Genomic DNA, 23744 nt, shown 5'->3' with positions numbered 1-23744 from the left:
TGATACTGATTTTGAACATAGCAATATGCAAACTTTACAAACAGAATTCACATTAGTATTAAAGATCATAATTCTTTCATATGTAATATGGGTAAGTCAAGATACAGCTTTGAAAGACTAAGCATTTCAGACACTGATTCAAACTTCAAAATTACTAGCTTAGTGCAGTAGCCACAGAACCAAATGGACAATTTTGTAACTTACTATATGTTATGAATTTAAGGATTACTTAAAGTTTATAGAAAGAACCAAACAGTAAAATTTTAAACTGAGAACAGGAAAGGTGAACTTTAAACTCCAACTCTGTGCATAAGAGAAGCTAGTTATTTATATGGGCCCAAAATATAAAAAAGGCTAACCCTATATTTCCTTTCTAGATGAAATCTGTTATAAATGATGACAGCATATTTATTAGTAATATTATTTTAAACTAGCTTCTTTTGAGAATGTCAAAAGTGATGACATCATTCTGTTTATGAATAAGTTAGACGAAATGAGTTTTGGTTCCTTCAAGTGTCATTTTCTAATAAACATGTTATTTCTTTCCTTTTAAACTTTGTTGAAGTATAACTGATACACAAAACATCACACACATTTAATGTTTACACCATGAAATGTTTTTCACACCCATATACCTGTGATACCATCATTACAATCAAGCTATTAAACATATCCATTATCTCCAAAATTTCCTTATGAGTTGAGTGTGTGTGTGTGTATGGTGTTTATGTCTTGTGGTAAGGACACAATATGAGATCTAGCTTCTTAATATATTTTAAAACACACAATACCATATTGTTAACTACAGGTACCATGTTTTATAGCCAAGATTTGGAAATAACCCTTATATCCACCAACATACGAGTGCATAAAGAAAATGTGGTACAGATATAGATATTATAACCTTGAAAAGAAAATTCTTCCATCTGCAACAACCTGGATGAAATAAGGATATCATGTTAAGTGAAGTAGGTCAGTCACAGAAGGATGAAAATTGCATATGTGTGTGTGTGCTTAGTCAGTCAGTCATGTGCAACTCTGCATCCCCATGGACTGTAGCTCACCGGGCTTCTCTGTCCAAGGGATTATCCCTGCAGCAATCTGGTGTGGGTTGCCATTTCCTACTCCAGAGGATCTTCTTGATCCAGGAATCGAACCTGCATCTCCTGCGTCTTTTGAATCGGCAGGAGGATTCTTTACCACTGGCACCACCTGGGAAGCGCATGGAATAATTCATGATTCCTAGACACCATATTAAAAACCAGAGACATTACTTTGCTGACAAAGGTCTGTCTAGTTAAGGCTATGGTTTTTCCAGTAGTCATGTATGGATGTGAGAATTGGACTATAAAGAAAGCTGAGCACAGAAGTATTGATGCTTTTGAACTGAGATGTTGGAGAAGACTTTTGAAAGTCCCTTGGACAGCAAAGAGATCAAACCAGTCAATCCTAAAGGAAATCAGTCCTGACTATTCATTGGAAGTATTGATGCTGAAGCTGAATCTCCAATACTTGGGCCACCTGATGCGAAGAGCTGACTCATTGGAAAAGTCCTTTATGCTGGGAAAGATTGAAGGCGAGAGGAGAAGGGGATGACAGAGGGTGAGATGGTTGGATGGCATCACTGACTCAATGGACATGAGTTGGGAGTTGGTGATGGACAGAGAAGCCTGGCATGCTGCAGTCCATGGGGTTGCAAAGAGTCGGACAAGACTGAGCGACTGAACTAAACTGAACTAACATTTAGAAAAGATAACTGCTCAGGCAGTAAACTTTGTCAGTACATTATAGCAAAATAAATGCATATATTTCATATTGCAATAAGGCATATCATGGAGTTACTGGAACTTTTTAGAGTTCAGGTACTACTTTTTAAAGCTGCTGCAACATTGCAAAGTAAGTAGCCATAGGCTAAAAATATAAATTAAATGTAAAGATAGTTGATCTGTGCAAACTGGATTACAATATGCAGTTTTTGGTGAATCAGTTATTAAGAATAAAGACAATTAAATTTTTTCCTTGTAGTTAAAGATATAGTGATAGAATGCATAAGCAAGTGCTTTAAATTATTTACAAATCATAAAGTCATTTTTGGCTTTTTGCCGATAAGCAAAAGGAAATTTCAGAGAAAACATAAAAAGGCTATTGTATAAATTTACTTTTAAAATTAAATTCAGGTTAATATGAAATTGATTTGTATAAAAAGATAAATCTTTTTAGGAAAAGTTTTCCTTGAGAATCAATGGCTCCATATGAACTAAAACTTTGAAATAATTTATAAAAAATATGTTTCAATATTATCCATCTATAAAATATTCTTAATAGCTTTAGTTGTGTAATCATAATGACACTTCTAACTTTAAAAATATCCAAATTGTTTGTTGTCAAACATCTGCCTAGCATAACTGACATCATTTGTAATTATGTTGATTAAAAATGAAATTGTTAAAAATATAAATTTTGATAAATTAGTAAATAAATTTATAGAAAATGAGCCAGGAATATCTTATGATGAATTGCTATCATATTAATTAATGGTTATTATATTTTATAAAATTGTGATACCAAAATATTATTTTTTACTATCTGTAAGTTAATACTCATGTGTTCTTCCATTGTGTTTTATAAATAATAAAATACTTTAAAAGAAAGAGCTTCATGTCTTAGTACCTTTAACTGTACTTTTTCCCCCTGTTTTTTGAACAAGGGTCTCCACATTCTCATTTTTCAATGGAGTCTACACATTTTGTAAACATCCTTAATTGCAGTCTTGTATGGCCAATTTTCTTAAAATGAACAGTTGAGAAGTTTTAATTTCTGCTTATCTTAATATTTAGAAAAGATAACATAGTAATATCTTCTTTCTGTGATCCTTTTTTTCCTCTCCTTTTTTCCAGTGCTTTGGTTTTCACTGATAATACCACTCTCTTTGTACCTGGTTAGGTTTTCTAAAGCAATAAGGGACTATATTTTTTCTTAGAGTAAGACTCTGGGTTTAAGATCTAAATCATGGTTTTCTAGCTAATAAGTTATTTTCCACTTACATGACTATCAAGAACCAGATTTTAAAAGAAAATGTTTTCTTCAATGAGAAGATCCCACCAGTTATCATGCACCATATTTGACACAGCTGGTGAATGAGCAAAAGATACAAATTGTTACCGAATCCCAAAACAAACTGCACTCTTGTTTCAGCACCACCTGGGGCCTCTTAATGTATGAAGAAGGAAAAGGAAATATGCAAATGTTGGTGTTCATTTACATAGAGCTGATTCCACTGAATAGTTTTCTTGGGTTTACTAACATTTTCATGATTTCTTCAGCGTATACTTATCAATCATTTTTCTTGTCAGTAAGAACCTCATTTCTTTTGTATCCATGTTAAGTGTTGCCTGAAGGTACTGCAATTTCTGAATCCTCTCAAGGTAAGAATTTCCTTGGAAAAGTCTATAATTCTTGATAGAAATGAAATCGCCATTACTGAAAAAGCAAATAGCAATGATGTGAGTGCATAATAAGCAACAGACTACCAGACTTCATTCTTTACTTTAATGGGACTCTTGATTACCTTACGTAGAACATAAAAATGAAGCAAAAACGTTACAGCACTAATGCGAAGCTGCAGTTTTCTTCCCTCTGGGTAAGGATGCCATTCTGTCCATGGATCCCAGTGTCCCTTAGTTGATCATTACCAGTGAGTGCCTTAAAGACACACTAAAATTAAAGGTCCCTTGTCAAGTTAAAGCATATCTGCCTTCCTAGTCAATACGCTGTCTTCAGGAGAGGGTGACCCAACAAATAACTAGAAAATTAAGCCAATATCTATCTGTTCCTCAAATAGATCAAAACTTTCATTATTATAAACCTCTACTAACTGAAAAAAAAATGTATGTAGTGGATCATAGTTAACAGTGTAAGAGGCACGACCTCTTGGTCTCACTGTCCTCTGTGAATTCAAAGAATTCCTTAGGATTGTTTACTCATTTTCTTGTTGAACTGTCTTCAGAAAAAGATGCTATGGTGTTAGATTATTTGTTCTTTCATATTTCAAATGTCTGTATAAAAGGGCTTCCCAGGTGGCACAGGGTTAAGAATCCACCTGCCAATGCAGGAGACACAGGAGATGCAGCTTCGATTCCTAGGTCAGGAAGATCCCCTGGAGTAGGATATGGCAATCCACTCCAGTATTCTTGCCTGGAAAACCCCATCAACAGAGGAGCCTGGTGGGTGATAGTCCATGGGGTTGCAGGGTAAGATGTGACTGAACATGCATGCATGTCCATATAAAAATCTCTTTCACATGTATTTTTAAGTTATAATCAGGTTCACAAAACAATAGTTATTATACAAAAATACATCTGACTATAAAGTCCTTTATTTCCACTTTCTAACAATTTAATTTTCTTTTTTCAGGCTTCATTAACCACAGTTAAGATTGCTTCAAGAGCATGTCTCATTAAATTTTTTGCATTTATCTGTGTAATTCATATCAATGGGTCAAGTGAAAGATGGGCATATTAAAACTGCCTTGTCTTTATTCAAAAGAACTACCAGCAACTGTAACAATCTACAACTTATTCTAAACCTGTTATGGAGTGAAAGTTTATATTCCCCTAAAAGTCATATTCTGAAATCTTAACCCTCTTTGTGATGGTATCAGGAGGTACGGGCAAGTAATTAGGTCATAAGGGTGGAGTTCTCATGAAAGAGATTAGTGCCCTTATAACAGAGACATGATAGAGTTTGCTTCCTCTCTGTGTTCCCCACCATTTGTGGATACAGTGGAGAAGATGACTGTATGCAAAGTAGGAAGACAACAGATTGGCTGGTGCTTTGATCTTGGACATCCAACCTCCATAACAGTGAGAAATACATGCTTGTTTTTTAAGCTATTCAATCTATGGCATTTTTACTATAGCAGCCCAAATGGACTAAGACAATAGTCTAACTTTAAGTAGGAAAGGACAAGGAAGTTATGAACTGTCTCAGTAAAGTGATTCTCTTCATTCTGTAAGCCCTTACCCATAATAGTACCAAGACTAGAATAATTTCATATTCTGTCCTTAAGTTTTCTTAATGGGTTTCTCAGTACATAGAAAACACACCATTCACATAGTTAAAACATGTATTTAAGATTATTTGCTAGACAAGACTAAGCCCTGGGGATAAAGTGGTATATCCCTGCTGTCTTGGAACCCTTAGCCTGGTGTGTGAGACCAAAAATAAATAGATAAGAATAAAGCTATAAACCGATGATGAGTACTATGAAAGAATAAGAGAATTACATACGAGAATTTCAAATAGGTATGTTAAAAGAGGCGAGGGAAATATTGTCTGAAAAATTATATTGAATTTTAGAGAAACTAGGATTCTGTCCCTATTTATAGTTACCTCAAGATTGGGGCTTTCCCAGTGGCCTAGCAGTAAAGAATCCACCTGCAATGCAGGAGACGTAGATTTGATCCCTGGGTTGGGAAGATCTCCTAGAGGAAGAAATGGCTACCACTCCAGTGTTCTTGCCTGGAGAATCCCATGGACAGAGGAAACTGGCAGGCTACTATAGTCCATGGGGTCACAAAGAATCAGGCATGACTGAAGCAACTTAGCATGCACACCCAAGTTTGGCAGTAGTCAACCCCACTGGACCCAAGAAAGCCCTTTCTTCATTGAGAATGTGACACTGCTCCTGCCTCCCTCTTAAGACAACTCCTCTGATTTGTCATCTGTTGAAATCCTTACTCTGCTTTCTCTTCTTCCAACATGTGCACCTATCTGCTTGCTCTATAATCAAACTGAGAAAACTGACTTTAATAAGAATGCAACATTATCTTTTTCTTCTTGATCTTGATATAGTCAGTATAACAGCATCATATTGAGATGTATACCCAAAAGTCCTGTACATTTGTATAAATTTGTTTCAACATCCCCCTCAGCCTCATCCAACCAACTCTAAAAGAGAAAGATACAAGATTGACCTAAGGTTTAGTAAAAAAATATACTCTAAGTGATGCAGATTTTCTTGGTACCAAGAACTAAGAATTATTCTCCTTGTAGTTCTTCAGAAAAGTGAGCACTCATGATGTTGTCATAGAATAGGTCACAGTTTTTCATGATGTTAAGACAAATAAGATAATGTGTTCAGTTCAGTTCAGTTGCTCAGTCATGTTCAACTCTTTGCGACCCCATGGACTGCAGGATGCCAGGCTACTGAATGCTAATATACTAACAGAGACTAAGTTTTCCTTTTCCTCTGCTACTTTCTCTTATGCATATTTGAGTAGGAAATTTCCGAGTTTATGTTCTATCCTTGCATTTTATTTCTAAAAAGTTAGTCAACGTGGAAGGATTTTACTCTTGGTGGTAAATTCCTGAAGATGTGACGAGACGTGAAAGTCACTCAGTCGTGTCTGACTCTTTGCAACCCCATGGACTATACAGTCTATGGAATTCTCCAGGCCAGAATACTGGAGAGGGTAGTCTTTCCCTTCTCCAGAGGATCTTCCCAAGCCAGGGATTGAACCCAGGTCTCCCACATTGCAGGTGGATTATTTAATACTGATAATCTTGGAATTGGCGGTGAGGTGTTAACCTATGTGTCATACTCCATGCAACTGAGGATACATTTTAGCAATTCCCATGAATATACAAATTTAAGAAGTTCCCATGAATACACATACTCCCAGCACAAAATGCTTTGGTAAAAGTTTTCCCTTCCAAACCATTATGTTCATTCACAAAATTACATCAGAAACCCTATTGGATTTCAACCCGTTACATATTTACTAATCTTCAGAGCACTGTTCATCAGTGGGAAAGTTTAGAACAGTCCAGCAGTGGCCCAAGAAATAAGTGGCTGAATTGATGTAACTATCACAGTATTTCTGGGCAGAATAAAATCAATCTGTTAAAGATACATGGTGTATTGATTTATTTATTCACCAGATTTAATCTGTCCAAAAAAAATCTTATCAAAGATTCTATCTTTGTAATAAAAAATGACTATATTGTATTCAATCACAGATACCTTGAGTTTATTGGAGTACTGATAATACATAGAAATAATGATTAAAGAAGTATTCATACATAAAATAGACACACACAATGCAGGCAGAAACATGACCCTAATTGACACTAAATAACAGACCCAAGTAACTTGTTACTCAAATAAACATATGCCCTTAGAATGTCTTGGTACTTTCATGAGGGGGAGAGCCTGACTCCCTCCATAATGATGATGTTTCACACAGGTAAAACAACCAGAGCAATGTCTCTTTAAGGCCTCTCCCACCACATGAAATACTCATTCATCCATCAACTCAGGCAGTTTCATGGGGAGAGGCCCACTCTGAAAGAGGGTCAAGGTTTCAGATTATAAAGTTGGAAGGTTGATCATGCTTTGCCTTTTCTTTTGTCCTCTCATCCTATTAATTCAAATTTTTCACAAAAAGTGGCAGTAATTAGAACTGCTTTGGACTACCACCAAGATTTTCTATCAGATTTCTTTCCTGTTTATGTTTGAGTTACTCAGAAGTTATCTGTGTGCCCTTTGGACATGTAGGACCTATTTTTTTAAACTCCCTCTGTACAAAGAATGTAATCTCAGCTTTCTGGGCTCTGGATTATATCATTGTATTTCTCTGTTTCAAATGAGAAATCTGAGAGTAAAGAGTGAAAGTAGCAATTCATCATAATAATTCCCTCTTCCCAATTAAAAAAAAAAATCTTTGTTTAAAAGGCTTCATTGCCTAAGGTTGAATATATACTGCCTAATTAGCTTCAGTTCATCAAAATGAAGCTTTATCTATAAATTATCTTCTTATGAAATGATTATGGGGTTGTTTCTGATGTGATAATTTTCACTTCTTTTTGACGTTGCATTTGGGTCATTAATAGGAGAATCATTGATTGGAAAATAAAGCAATCAGTTGTTATTGATTGAGAATTATAAGAACATCTAGGAAATTAATTGGCTGCTGATTATTGTGTATGGATACACTGGACAGGTTTATAAATTATTTTATCTACCAAATGGAATTTTAGCTTTCTAAACAACTTATGATCCTTTCTAGATATTCTTGGACAATTATGTTGCCCTGTGATTTTTTTGTTATTTCAAGCAAATTATGAGAAAGAGATAATTACTTCAGAAAAGAAATAAATATAATTTTCTTATCTTTTGCTTCTTATTTCTGAAGATAAGCTTTATTGTATTACTAGAACTAAAAACTTTCAGTTGTGATTTCGGGATAGGAGCTTTTATATTATGCTGTTGTTTAATCGCTAAACTGTCTGACCCTTTGTCACCCCATGGACTGCAGTACTCCAGGATTCCCTCTCCTTCACTTTCTCCAGGAGTTTGCTCAAACTCATTTCCATGATACTATACAATCATCTCATCCTTTGTCGCCCTCTTCTCCTCCTGCCCTCAATCTTTGCCAGCATCAGGGTCTTTTTCAATGAGTCAGGATCTCTCTAATAATTTACAAAATTTGGGCATCATCTAACAGGTATTTCTCAACACAGAAAAGGCAAATGCAGAGAAGTAATTTGCTCACAAAGCTCATGACTCAATCAGCGTAAGAAATTTGTCTTATGTCTAATGTTTAGTATCTTACCTAATATATTAACAGAATTGGTTTTTGGCTTTATAATCTTGACATTTCATGGTGAATTTTACCTGTGCTTGAGGTCTTTTTAGATTAATTAGAGTTTTTAGGTTCTTTTTTTTTCTTTTACCTTTTTTTGAAGACTTACAGGACATTTTCATATGTACATTGTATACATTGTTGGTCAAGTATTTCCTATTTAAACAATTCATAAATGACTTTGCACGCATGCTGTCGCTTCGGTCGCATCCAACTCTGTGTGACCCTATGGACTGTAGCCCGTTTCAGGCTCCTCTGTCTGTCCCTGGGATTCTCTAGGCAAGAATACTGGAGTGGGTTGCCATTTCCTCCTCCAAGGGATCTTCCCAGCCTAGGGATCAAATCCACTTCTCTTATGTCTCCTGCATTGGCAGGCGGATTGTTTACCACTAGTGCCACCCGGGAAGCCCAAAGCACCTGATATTTCCAGACAGTCTCCCATCCAAGTACTAACCAGGCCCAAACCTGCTTAACTTCCTAGGTCAGACACGGTTGGGTGCATTCAGGGTGGTATGGCCATAGACACATGACTTTGGGCAATTAAAAAAACAAAACAACAAAAAATTATTTCAAATTTGGAAACAGTAATAGCACATATTTTGAGGATGCAGGAGAACTGCAATTTTTAACTAAAGAACATTTGTAGTTACAGGAACTGCTGACAAACTTCACTAAGCTTTAATTTTGTGGATTTACTTTACAAACTGGGAAATTTGAAAATAACCCTTTCTATTAAACAGTAGATTTCCTAATATGTTCTATTCTTGTAAGCTTCATCCCCTCCCCCCCACTTAATCATTATTAGATTCCCCTGTCTCAATTCCAACCTATTTCCTGTTTCTTGAATAAGTTAAACTCAAATTTCTTGTGTTTTTTGGTTTAAATCCACTGCTGCACTTTCTTTATGATTTTAAGAGAGTAAAATAGTTATTCAGGAAAAGTTTTTAAGTTGCCTTGCAGACACAAAGTGGCAATATGTTTTACAGAGACTAAAATATATCATTATAAGATAGAAAGAAAAGATTACATCAGATCAATAAGATGTGTGTCAGGAACAAACATCATATCACTTGTTGACAGTCATTTCCATTTCTTCTGAAAGGATCTTGTTGTATGCCACAACTCTCTTTTTGATCTTGAAAATGGAATCAGCCAGCAAGTTCTATATTTTTTTAACATTTCTTAAAATAAGTTTATGCTCATTATAAACTTTAAATAATGTGTATGGTCACAATGTATATGATTTCTAAAAGCTTCCATTTTCATAGCCATTCAAGCCAAATTTTCCCTGCTTTCTCATTTCATAAATGCATAAAGAAAAAAAATACCTACATAGCTTCGTGTTTATCAAAATTCAAAGGACTCATCTGCAAGGTGTTGAGATTGTGACAGTTTCTTTATACTTAATAGTTTTTGTAGCAGCTAATGAGTTAATAAATGTCACAGATTTTTAGAGCAGTGTCTCAACTAGACTAGATGATCAAACACTTTAAATAGGGCCATGAAGTAATACTCCTTTTAGAAAACTGATGGGCATACAAGATGAGAAAAGTTTATAACAACCACTCTGACATACCCATACGTACATATTACTACTAATGATAGTCATTTTGTACCACTGTTCAATAAACAATTTCCATATCGATTTTAGGACTTCAAAAACAGTAGGAAGAAAAGAAGCTTGGAGAAGTTAAGAAACTTGCTTAACTTAGCACAACCTTTGAGAGGAAAGCTGGGACCACTGCCCATTTCCTGATGTCAAGTCCAAGGCTCCTTTCCTCACAGCATTCTGCTTCCCAGGTAAATTGTATGACCAAGAGAGGAATATGTGAAAACCAGACTTTTTTCCTTCACTTTTTACTTCTACAATCTTGGAAAGACAAAATGAGTTTTTATGTGAGGTGCAATTTGCCTTAAATTTTGAGTTTAATAATCTAGAATTAGAGAACAATCATTTTGAATAATAAAACTCAAATATTGAAAGGATCCCAAAAGATGCTAGGTTAAAATGTCAATGTGAAAAAGAAACCATTAAGGATCATTGAATGGAAAAGGATGTTGCAGTGAGACCAAATTTAGCTGAAGTCAGATCCCAGTGATCTTTATACCTTCATTTTCATTGTCCCAGAATATTACTGTCACTCTGCATGTGAATTAATAAATGAAAATCTTGCTGGATTCATTTCCATCTGTTTAGATAATACTATCCAAAGATAATATTGCAAAAGTTTTGGAGTAAAGTAACCCATTACGCTTCCAAATTCAAAATTTTAAAAATCAAAATAGAAAAAAAATGTCGAAGATGAATAAGACTGCACAGAATTTTAGCTTAATCAAACTGAAGGAATAAAACAATTATCTTGATAGTATGTCCCAAGTCATTCATTAAAACATTGGCTGATTTGGAAGATATGCCTTCATGCATGCTAAGTTGCTTCAGTAACGTCCTACTCTTTGTGACCCTATGGATTGTAGACCGCCAGGCTCCTCTGTCCATGGATTCTCTATCAAGAATACTGGAGTGGGTTGCCATGCCCTCCTCCAGGGGATCTTCCTGAGCAGGGATCGAACACACTTCTCCTGTGGCCCCTGCATTGCAGGCTGATTCTTTACTCCTGAGCCACCAGGGAAGCCCCTTTGGAAGGTATAATTCCTCTCAACTTTTCAAGGAAAATGGTTTCTCCTACAGCGTCTGTCTACAATGCAGGAGACCTGGGTTTGATCCTTGGGTCAGGAAGATTCCCTGGAGAAGGAAATGGCAACCCACTCCAGTACTCTTGCCTAGAAAATGCCATGGACGGAGGAGCCTGGTGTCCATGGGGTTGCAAAGAGTCGGACACGACTGAGCAACTTCAAGCACTTATATATGAAACAGGAAGAATAGAATAACTAACTCTCCTAAGGAGAAACTTTAATTATACTTTTCACTTGTGTTTATGCTTTATCTAGTCTTCTTTTCCCCAAAGTAACCTTTCACCTCTACTAGTGACTTCTCTGTGCCTCTCAAGTAGCAGGTGCTCATAAAAGGATTACCTAAGTAAATTGCTTAATGCACAGTTTTAGGTATAGGTACCACAAGAAGAAAGACAGGGTGAAGGATGTTGACAAATCTGACATGGCTGTGGATGTGAGAATCATTCTATTCTGACATTTAATCAAACCAATCATCTGCCCTTTTCCTAAATGGTGGTGTCAGACCAGTGACTGATATATCTGTACCTATGCTGAGAATGCTTCTTTGTAGGTGAACTACATTAGGTTTAAGAATTAACACTAGAATACCAGAATGTCTGGACTGCCAAGTTGGAGCTGCAGATTAAAATTTCAATGCTGATTTTTTAAATGAATATTCAACTATGTCTAAAGGACAGAAAGGAATTAATGTTACAAAGATATGCATATATATATATATATATATATAATATTTATATTGTTGTTCAGTCACTAAGTCATATCTGACTCTTTGTGACCCCATGACTTCAGTGTGCCAGGCTTCCCTGTCCTTCACACTCTCCCAGAGTTTGCTCCAACACTGGTCCATTGAGTCGGTGAGGCCATCCAACCATCTCATTCTGTTGCCCCCTTCTCCTCTTGCCCTCAATAAGTGAAAAAAGTGAAGTGAAAGTCATTCAATCATGTCTGACTCTTCACGACCCCATGGACTCTGAAGTCCATGGGATTCTCCAGGCCAGAATTCTGGATTGGGTAGCCTTTCCCTTCTCCAGTGGATCATCCCAACCCAGGGATTGAACCCAGGTCTCCCACACGGCAGGTGGATGCTTTACCAGCTGAGCCACAAGGGAAGCTCAGGAATACTGGAGTGGGTAGCCTATCCCTTCTGCAGTGGATCTTCCTGACCTAGGAATCAAACCAGGGTCTCCTGCATTGCAGGTAGATTCTTTACCAACTGAATTATCAGGCAAGCCCCCTCATGTCCTAAATATATATATATATATATATATATATATATATATATATATATATAAGTTTTCAGGGTTGACAATTTATCTGTGGCTTTTGACTTATCTGAAATACAGTATTAAAATAGAAAGTCCATGTGCCAACATCTATGAGGGTCATTTCCTTTAGCCATTCAATTATTGACTATATTCCCTATTATGCTGCAAGATTTTGCCCCTCATGCTACATTCAGTACCTAATAGACTCCTTGGCACATAGTAGGCCCTTGGAATATTATTACATTATTAAACTAATCTTTGAGAAGTCAATAATTTTTATTTTATCCCTATTATTTATCAGTGGTGGAAGAATGCATCTCTCATCCTTGTTAACTTGGTTAAACATTCTTTCTGTTGGTTACAAACTGAGAGATTGAAAAGAGAGAGTAGGAACAAAGGTTGAGTAAAGTTTAAAAGTATAGAAATTCAAATTCACTTTATAGTAACAGTCAAAAATGTTTGTTCTACTGAGGGAAACTATCATCCTCATGTAGGAAAGGCATAAAATTAACTTAAACACTAACATTTCTATAAAAACTAAATTACTTTGAAGTCTAATGGGATCTTAAGCAAATAGACTTACAAATTTAAAATGAATCATTTAATACACTTGTAGTCAAACTGGGAGATATCAGTATAGAGATGAGAGGATATAGTTAAGTCTATTTGTGATTCCCTGTATCTCAGATGGTAAAGACCTGCCTACAAAGCAGGAGACTCAGGTTTGATCCCTGGGTTGGGAAGATCCTCTGGAAAAGGGCATGGCAATCCACTCCAGTATTCTTGCCTGGAGAACCCCATGGACAGAGGAGCCTGGTGGGCTACAGTTCATGGGGTCACAAAGAGTTGGACATGGCTGAGCAACTGACATTACTATTATTGCATAGTGATCCTTCCCTGGGTCAGGAAGATCCCCTGGAGAAGGGAAGGAAAAGGGATGAACACTTTAAAAATTATATTAATAGAAAATGTGTAGCACCATGGATAAGAATACAGACTGGTGCTCAGACGGCCAAGGTTCTATCTCCAACAAGGCTGTTTAATCTCTGCACCCTGAGGCAATAACTCACTTAACTTCTCTGTGACATAGCTTCATCCCCTATAAACTGGGTAACAGTGACAGTATTTATCACATAGGGTTATTATGAGGAACACATAAATGAGTAATTTATGTATATATTTAAATGTATGCATTGCACATCAAGTTTTTAAAAAATACAATAATCAACATCATGATCAGATCAGTTCAATGGATTGTCAGCAGTGTGTGTGCAGCTAAATAACCTAATGAATTAAGAAGTTCTTTTGAAATCTCTATTGCCTTCACAGTATCTTTTGTTAAAATTATATTTAGTGAAATACATATAGATATGCCCAACACCTATGCATATTGCATTGAGTTATGCATAGGTAATACAGTCTATCTCATACATGATTATAAAACATACATAAATATTTAACTCAAATTATATAATTTTATGCAAATACATTATCAAAGGTAAATGTTTATTTCCAGTGTTAAAATTTTATTCCCCATAAGAAAAATCTTCCAAGGCAAAAATGAGTTACTTATGTTAGTTTTTGCCATGAGAATTACTACTCTTTATAATTATCTGTGAATTACAATAATAAACAAGCCACCATTATGCATGTTTTAAAATCTCATACAATCTCATCACATACTTGCTTTGAATTTAAAGAAGCAGTTCATTTTCTGCCTGACTGCTGTAACAAATGCCAGCCATGGAGAGGAAAAAAAATTGCCAGCTTTTATCGGTAGCTATCAATCTTTCTTCATACTTGTCTTCAAAACTATAACTTGATGAGAAAAATAAAGCTATTAAGAGTTTAAAAATTGAGTTAACTCCAGGATCTAAATTTGGGAGATGTAGAATCGGGTTTTTACTGCACTGATATTGACAGATATTTCCGTGAGTGCCTAAGGACAACATTCTGGTTTTTCTGAGCACATAAATGATGGCTGAATAAAAACTCTAAACAGGAAGCATGTAGAGCGTCCATAGCAACTTGTGTCTAGAATAGAAAAAAGATTTTCAAGTTACATCTTGGGTTTTTACATATGAATCATAGTTTTTTCAGCAATGGTAGTATGCTGGTGAAAAGGACAACAGATACAGTTTTTTAATTAGGATATCAACCACAGGAGCCAGTAACAAAAAGACACTGAAGTAGGAATCTGGAAATATGGATTTGGATCACAGCTCCTCTTCTAGGAAGGTTGTGACCCTTCTGTGCTTTTGGAGTAAAATAGAACTTTATTTTTTGGAATAGTGAGAATTGACTATTATTTTCAAGATAATCTGAGACTTGAAAATGGAAATGTTAAAAATGCATATTGTATATTTAAATGCCAGCTTATGAAACTCTAACTCTACACTAGTTTTACCTGGTATTCTTCTACTTCTTGTCTTTCACGGGCCACCAATACACAGCTGTCTCACCCTTTCTCTTCTCATTACTCTTACTTTATCATAACCTAAAACACCTTATTTTTCCAGTATGTGGGGCCTGAGATGGCGCAATGGAAGAAGAGCACAGAGGAAAGTCATGGCTCCCATCTCTGTTGTCCTACGCAGCAGCTGGGGTGCAACACTGGTCTCCTTAGTGCATTCCCCCTCCATTTATCTCGCCCAAATCTTTGCAAGTATTCTCTAGGATAACCTAGAGTTAAGTGACACTATGGAATTTAATCTTTTCTTCAGTGGTATTTATGTTGTTTAAAAAAGAGAAAGATTTAGAAGTAGCTTGCATGTTTCTAAAAAACATATTTTTCATTACTTACAGAAGCAATGTTTCAAAACTCTCAAAGAGTGCACTTGGAAGATAAGATATGAGATATAAAGAATACTACTACCAGAGTTAGCCATAGGCAAGAGAAACACAAGGCAAAAATAACAGTTGGTGGCAGAAGAAATTCAGCCACAAACTCAAATTGGGCAAAGATAGTGTTCCTGGGGATACAAAGCAGGAGATTTTTCTCTGCCGTTGAAGGCTCACACTCACAGGGTAAATGCAGGGAGAAGAACAGGCATATCAAAGATTCAGGAAGAAACTTAGATATATCCTTAGACTAAAAGGACTACAGGAGCCCATTCTTAACTGCAGAACTTCTGAGATAAGGAAAGAAGAATTGTCAAGCTCACTTGACAGCAAGTGGAGGCAGTGAGAAAGGTGTGGAATTGTGCAGATCTATGACTCAAGAGATATGAGATTGGTACACCAAGTGGGAAAAAATAAGTGCAAAACAGAATCTTTTGCAGAATCATTTCTTTTGATAGAGTTTAAGTGTAAAATCTTATTAAGAGAGTAAAATATCTCAATAAAATCTTGCTTCAATAGGTTCTGTCAGCTTACCTATAATGCAATTGTTATATTTATGAATAGCAATATTACTATGAGAATATGCATTGAAGCAAATGTGAAGAATTGCTTTTTCCATAACTCACAAAACCCACAACCTCTTGTTGTAGTCTCTATTTGATGCATAATTCCTTTAAATTTTATAATTCCATTTTTGAATGATGTTTTTCCTAGCACAAAATATGGGCTTTCCAGGTGATGCTAGTGGTAAAGAACCTGACTGCCAGCGCAGAAGACATAAGAGACGTGGGTTTACTCCCTGAGTTGGGAAGATTCCCTGGAAGAGGGCATGGCAACCCACTCTAGGATTCTTGCCTGGAGAATCCCACGGACAGAGGAGCCTGGTGGGCTACAGTCCATGGGGTTGCAAACACTTGGACATGACTGAACGACTTAGCAGCAGAGGCATATATATATCAAATGCATTTAAAAGTTAATCCTTAAAAAAAACTTGAAATATAATAAAAAGTACATGGTTCTTCTCCATATAAATACTCCTGTGTTTTGGGAAGAATTTTATGATTATTCTTAGGTGCCTGTGGTGGGAGGGAGGAGGGGAGAATAAGAAAAAGTTTTATATTGAGCCAAACTAAGTTAAAAAAAAAAAAAGAAAATAATTACTGAAAACTTACATGTGATCAAATGTTTTATGCATGTATGTAAAATACATATGTGAACATATTTCTTAAAATATTAAATTATATTAAAATATCTTAAAAGTTATATTTCTCAAGCATCTAGGTAAAAGATGAGTGAATTAATTAACAAATCTCTTGTTAGGGCTCAGAACAGTCTTTGTTTCTCAGAATGTGTCTGGAAAAAATATTTGTTACATAAACTATCATATCCCCTGTATCATAATTAAATTTACAAGATTAATAAATTATTTCTTTCAAAGATATATATTGGACGCCTACTATGAGCGAGGGATTTAAAATGAAACAAAATATTTCAAAATCCATGCCCTTGTGAAGCTTATATTCCACTGCCAGAGAAATAATATTAAAAAAAAAGTTAAATATATAATGTGTTATTTGGTAATACATTCATGTCCAACTCTTTGCAACCCCAGGGACTGTAGCCTACCAGTCTCCTCAGTTCATGGACTTTTCCAGACAAGAGTACTGGAGTGGGTTGCCATTTCCTTCTCCAGGGGATCTTCCCGACCCAGGGATCGAACCCCGGTCTCCTGCACTACATTCATGGATAAAAATAAATTAGGGGGAGTAGTAGAGAATACTGGGATTGTTGCAATTTAATACAGGGTGGAAATGGCAAAATACATATTAACCCTCTTTCCTGGGACTGGTAGCACTAGCTTCTTGCTTCCAGGCAAGTAGAATTAACTTGGGCTATCATTGTAGTGAGACGTTTCCCTCGAGTGTATCTAATTTGTGTTTGGACTCTGTGTTATTCAATATTTAATTTATTCCTAAGTAATAATTTGGCTTAGACTATTCAGCATAAACAACATGACACTGTGAAGGTGGTTTTATCTTTCATTCTATTTTCCTTTAAGAGTAACTGTGAGCATAGTGAAAGTGAAATGAAATCGCTCAGTCGTGTCCGACTCTTTGTGACCCCATAGACTGTAGCCTACCAGGCTCCTCTGTCCATGGGATTTTCCAGGCAATAGTACTGGAGCTGCTATAAAACACCAGATGGAAAAGGAAAGCATCCGACACCATCTTTTCTTCATCTGCATTGCTGTGGCACTCAGTTTCTCAGTGCACACAGGAACTTGAAAATTCCAACCTTCAGATGTAGTCACACGTATTCTCTGCTGACTACTACAGATTTGCCTTCAAATGAACCACAGGAATGTTTATTTCTTACTAATCAACACCAGCCTCTCTTGTAATGTGTTGTTTTGTTTTCACATATAGGCTAGCAGCATTGGTCCCAAATTTTAGCCTTAGCTGGCATGCTATTTCCCTATGGGAGTTTTAAAATCGTTATATTAATTGTTTCTAACTCTTGTCAAAGGCTATGGGGGAAAAAAAATCTTCTTCCGGAGTCTTGAGAAACTGACAATCCAGAATCTGTTTATACTGATGATACTTTTAATGAGTTGGCCCAACTTTCTTATTACGCACATTATCACGTGTGACACCACCTTAACTGACATGGTTGTTTAGTTGCTAAGTCATGTCCAGCTCTTTTCCAACCCCTGGACTGTAGCCTACCAAGGCTCCTCTGTCCATGGGGTTTCCCAGGCAAGAATACTGGAGTGGGTTGCCATTTCCTTCTCCAAGGACTCTTCTCGATGAGGGAATCCCTTGATCTTCCCAATGTGGGATCCCTCCAGGGATCCAACCCATGTCACCTTCTTGGCAGGTGGATTCTTCAAAACTGAGCCACCTGGAAAGCCCATTTAAGAGACATACCTTCTAATCAATTGTGATACAAAGGTCTTCTCCCAGCAATCTAAGATTATAGTCAAATTCAAAATAAGTCAGGCAAACTTTTGGAAAATGATCCATTTCCATGACAGAAGGTCATGAAATCTGCCATCAGTATCGTACCATAGGCATAATCCCTGATGCTTCTGATCAAATACATTTTCACCTACTGAGACACAGGGAAGTCATTTGGGATTACACATGAGGTGACTTAAAATTTATGCTATATTTAGCCAGTTTGTGGCCTATCAAGCCTACATAGTACATCTGCCTTGATTATTAAAGAAAAGTACACATTGACCAAAAGTAAAGGATTATCCATCTTAAAAATAAAGATTAAATACCTCTCCCTATGATACCAATGATGGTCTTCCTTTGATGACAAGACTCGCTTTGCGTGTGTCAAGGACACGCTGACTTGCTGGCTACATGCTGGAATGTTTTGTTTTGTTTTCTGAAACCTTGGAGACATGAAGCCTTGACTAGTTTAATGTTTTTAGTTCTCATAAGATATAAAACTGTATGGATTATCCAGCTTCTCTGGAGCAGCTTCTGAGAGTAATCTGGGAAGGGGGTTTCTGGTCCAGTCCTTGGTTTGGCTCAAACAAAACTCTTTTCTATTCTAATTATTGATTGTTTATTGATTAATTTCATAGACACATCAGAAAATATTATAACATATAATATATATGGTATATAATTATAATAATTAATATTCATCTAATTTTAAAGAACTTTATGTGACTAAGCAATAAGATGTGAAATTATCCCCACCCCAAAAAGAGGAAGAGAAGAGAATGCAAGCTTGATAATGGTGAGGGTTTTGTTTAAGAAATTCACCATGAACAATGTCTCATACTCAACAGGTGCTCAAATTTGCTTGATAAATAAATGAATAAATGGCACCTATGTCAAATAAATCTATGTAGATCAAGGTCATACCCTTGAAAATTAAGGGATCATCATTTTTCTATAGAAAGAAAATGGTTATCAAAGAAACTAATCCAAAAAGTATAATTTCAAAAAGTTAGCTTATAGAAAGAGCTTCATCAAATGTTTGTGAAATAAAACAGTTCAGTTCAGTCCCTCGATTGTGTCCTACTCATTGTGACCCCGTAGACTGCAGCACAGCACGCCAGGCTTCCCTGTCCATAACCAAATACGGAAGCTTACTCAAACTTATGTCCGTTGAATCAGTGATGCCATCCAACCATCCATTCCTCTTGTTGTCCCCTTCTCCTTCAGCTTTCAATCTTTCCCAGCATCAGGGTCTTTTCCAAAGAGTCAGCTCTTTGCATCAGGTGGCCAGAGTGTTGGAGTTTTAGCTTCAGCATCAGTCCTTCCAATGAATATTCAGGACTGATTTCCTTTAGGATAGGACTCGTTGGATCTCCTTGCTGTCCAAGGGACTCTCAAGAGTTTTCTCTAACACCACGTCAAAAGCACGAGTTCTTCGGCACTCACCTTTCTTTATACTCCAATTATTATATCCATGCATGACTACTGGAAAATCCAAAGCTTTGACTAGATGGACTTTGTTGGCAAAGTAATGTCTCTGCTTTTTAATATGCTGTCTGGGTTGGTCATAACTTTTATTCCAAGGAGCAAGTGTCTTTTAATTTCATGGCTGCAGTCATCATCTGCAGTGATTTTGAAGCCCCGAAAAATAAAGTCTGACACTGTTTCCACTGTTTCCCCTTCTATTTGCCATGAAGTGATGGCACCGGATGCCATGATCTTAGTTTTCTGAATGTTGAGCTTTAAGCCAACTTTTTCACTTTCCTCTTTCACTTTCATCAAGAAGCTCTTTAGATCTTCTTCACTTTCTGTCACAAGGGTGGTGTCATCTACATATCTGAGGTTATTGATATTTCTCCCAGCAATCTTGATTCCAGTTTTTGCTTAATCCGGCTCAGCATTTCTCATAATGTACTCTGCATAGAAGTTAAATAAACAGGGTGACAATATACAGCCTTGACATACTCCTTTTCCTATTTGGAACCAGTCTGTTTCCCCATGTCCAGTTCTAACTGTTGCTTCCTGACCTGCATGCAGATTTCTCAGGAGGCAGGTCAGGTGGTCTGGTATTCCCATCTCTTAAAGAATTTTCCACAGTTTATTGTGATCCACACAGTCAAAGGCTTTGTCATAGTCAATAAAGCAGAAGTAGATGTTTTTATGGAACTCTCTTGCTTTTTCAATGATCCAAGAGATATTGGCAATTTGATCTCTGGTTCCTCTGCCTTTTCTAAATCCACCATGAACATCTGGAGGTTCATAGTTCAGGTAGTGTTGAAGCCTGGCTTGGAGAATTTTGAGCATTACTTTACTAGCGTGTGAGATGAGTGCAATTGAGTGATAGTTTGAGAATTTTTTGACATTGCCTTTCTTTGGGATTGGAATGAAAACTGACCTTTTCCAGTCCTGTGGCCACTGCTGAGTTTTCCAAATTTGTGGGCATATTGAGTGCAGCACTTTCACAGCATCATCTTTCAGGATTTGAAATAGCTCAACTGAAATTCCATCACCTCCACTAGCTTTGTTCATAGTGATGCTTCCTAAGGCCCACTTGGCTTCACATTCCAGAATGTCTGGCTTTATGTGAGTGATCACACCATCGTGGTTATCTGGGTCATGAAGATCTTTTTTGGATAGTTTTTCTGTATATTCTTGCCATCTCCTCTTAATATCTTCTGCTTCTGTTAGGTCCATGCCATTTCTGTCCTTTGTTGTGCCCATCTTTGCCTGAAATCTTCCCTTGGTATCTCTAATTTTCTTGAAGAGATCTTTAGTCTTTCCCATTCTATTGTTTTCCTTTATTTCTTTGCATTGATCACTGAGGAAGGCTTGCTAATCTCCCCTTGCTCTTCTTTGGAACTCTGCATTTGGGTATATCTTTCCTTTTCTCCTTTGCCTTTCGCATCTTTTCTTTTTTCATCTCTTTGTAAGGCCTCATCAGATGACCATTTTGCCTTTTTGCATTTCTTTTTCTGGGAAATGGTATTGATCACTGCTTCTTGTCAAGAAGCTCCATCCATAGTTGTTCGGGCACTCTGTCTATCAGGTCTAATCCTTTGAATCTATTTGTCACTTCCACTGTATAATCATAAGGGATTTGATTTAGGTCATACCTGAATGGTCTAGTGGCCTAATGGTCAGTCTGATTACATGGACCACAGCCTTGTCTAACTCAGTGAAACTAAGATCCATACTGTGTAGGACCACCCAAGATGGATGGGTTATGGTGGATTTCTGACAAAATGTGGTCCACTGGAGAAGGGAATGGCAAACCACTTCAGTACTTTTGCCTTGAGAACCCCATGAACAGTATGAAAAGGCAAAAATATAGGACATTGAAAGATGAACTCCCCAGGTCCATAGGTGCCCGATATGTTACTGGAGATCACTGGAGAAATAACTCCAGAATGAAAGAAGAGGGGGAGCCAAAGCAAAAACAACACCCAGTTGTTGATGTGACTGGTGATGGAAGTAAAGTCTGATGCTATAAAGAGGAATATTGCATAGGAACCTGGAATGCTAGGTCCATCAATCAAGGCAAATTGCAAGTGGTCAAACAGGAGACGGCAAGATTAAACATTGACATTTTAGGAATTAGCTAACTAAAATGGACTGGAATGGGTGAATTTAACTCAGATGACCATTATGTCTACTACATGGGCAAGAATTCCTTAGAAGAAATGGAGTAGCCCTCATAGTCAACAAAAGAGTCCGAAATGCAGTACTTGGATGCAATCTCAAAAATGACAGAATGATCTCTGTTTCCAAGGTAACCCATTCAATAACATAGCAATCCAAAATCTATGCCCTGGCCAGTAATGCTGAAGAAGCTGAAATTGAACAGTTCTATGGTGGCTCAGAGGTTAAAGCATCTGCCTGTAATGCAGGAGACCCGGGTTTTCAATCCCTAGGTCGGGAAGATCCCCTGGAGAAGGAAATGGCAACCCACTCCAGTATTCTTGCAGAATCCCATGGACAGAGGAGCCTGGTAGGCTACAGTCCACGGGGTCACAAAAAGTTGGACACAACTGAGCAACTTCACTTTCACTTTCATGAAGACCTACAAGACCTTCTAGAACTAACACCCCAAAATGATGTCCTATTCATTATATGTGACTGGAATGCAAAAGTAGGAAATCAAGAGACACCTGGAGTAACAGGCAAATTTGGCGTTGGTGTACAAAACGAAGCAGATCAAAGGCTAACCAAGTTTTGCCAAGAGAACGCACTGGTCATAGCAAACACCTTTTTCAAGAACACAAATGATGACTCTACACATGGACATCATTAGATGGTCAATACAAAAATCAGATTGATTATATTCTTTGGAGCCAATGATGGAGAAGCTTTATACAGTCAGCCAAAGACTGGGAGCTGACTGTGGCTCAGATCGTGAAATAAAACATAAATCCAGGATAATTTAATTTTCAGATTTTAGGTGTTAAGCATTTAAATCCAAATACATTTTTATGGTAGTTATTATACTACAGATTTTCTTCACTTAATAGTAAAGTAAAGTCGCTCAGTTGTGTCCGACTCTTTGTGACCCCATGGACTGTAGCCTACCAGGCTCCTCTGTCCATGGGATTTTCCAGGCAATAGTACTGGAGTGGATTGCCATTTCCTTCTCCAGGGGATCTTACTGACCCAGGGATCGAACCCGGGTCTCCCACATTGTAGACAGATGCTTAACCGTTTGAGCGATCAAGAAAGTCCTTCACTTAATATACTTCTCCAAATATAAGAATGTGCATGATTTTTACTTAGGAACTAGGTTAGGTCTTTTCTTTTTTAAGTACCCTATTTTATTTTTAAAGATAACAGTTGAGGAAAAAAAAATTGTAAACAGACCTTTAAATGCCAGATCAAGAGCTCTATCAAAACTTTTCCCTCCTCCTTTGAAAAAAAAATCTGCCTTTAATAATGGTGCTACACTAGATTGGCTATAAAAAAGAGATTTTTCTTTGAGGAAAGCAGAGGAATGGTTGAGCATATCCTGCATCTGTCACTGGTGATCTTGGAAACACATGCAGTCGGTGTCCAATTACCCTTCTTCCACTTCTTATGGTTATCACATGACCCATTCTTCTCTCCTGATAAACACATGGATAGCAGGCTCTGTTCTTGGCTTGGAATCCATGCCTATCCCCATAATTGGAATGTAATAAATGCCAACTAGAAATACTGTAGCTTCCCTTTGTATACTGTATATGGTAGAACATGTATTTCTAAGAAACATTTATATTACTAAAGACCTTGAGATGATCCTGGATACACAGAGACGTGTATGTTAATGTAACGATTCTCTTCACCGTGATACATACTGCTGGAGGAAACTT

General features: G+C 36.9%; 1 protein-coding gene and 1 pseudogene across 15 annotated transcripts in view; both read right to left on the bottom strand.

Annotated features, from left to right (window-relative positions):
- ROBO2 (roundabout guidance receptor 2) overlaps nucleotides 1-23744 on the bottom strand; it is a 1466835-nt gene that overhangs the window by 804969 nt on the left and 638122 nt on the right. The window lies entirely within an intron of this gene.
- On the bottom strand, nucleotides 9051-9169 carry LOC113899295 (annotated as a pseudogene).

Source organism: Bos indicus x Bos taurus, chromosome 1 (genome assembly GCF_003369695.1).
Source record: "Bos indicus x Bos taurus breed Angus x Brahman F1 hybrid chromosome 1, Bos_hybrid_MaternalHap_v2.0, whole genome shotgun sequence".
NCBI lineage: Eukaryota > Metazoa > Chordata > Mammalia > Artiodactyla > Bovidae > Bos > Bos indicus x Bos taurus.
This window is presented reverse-complemented; position numbering and strand designations above follow the sequence as displayed.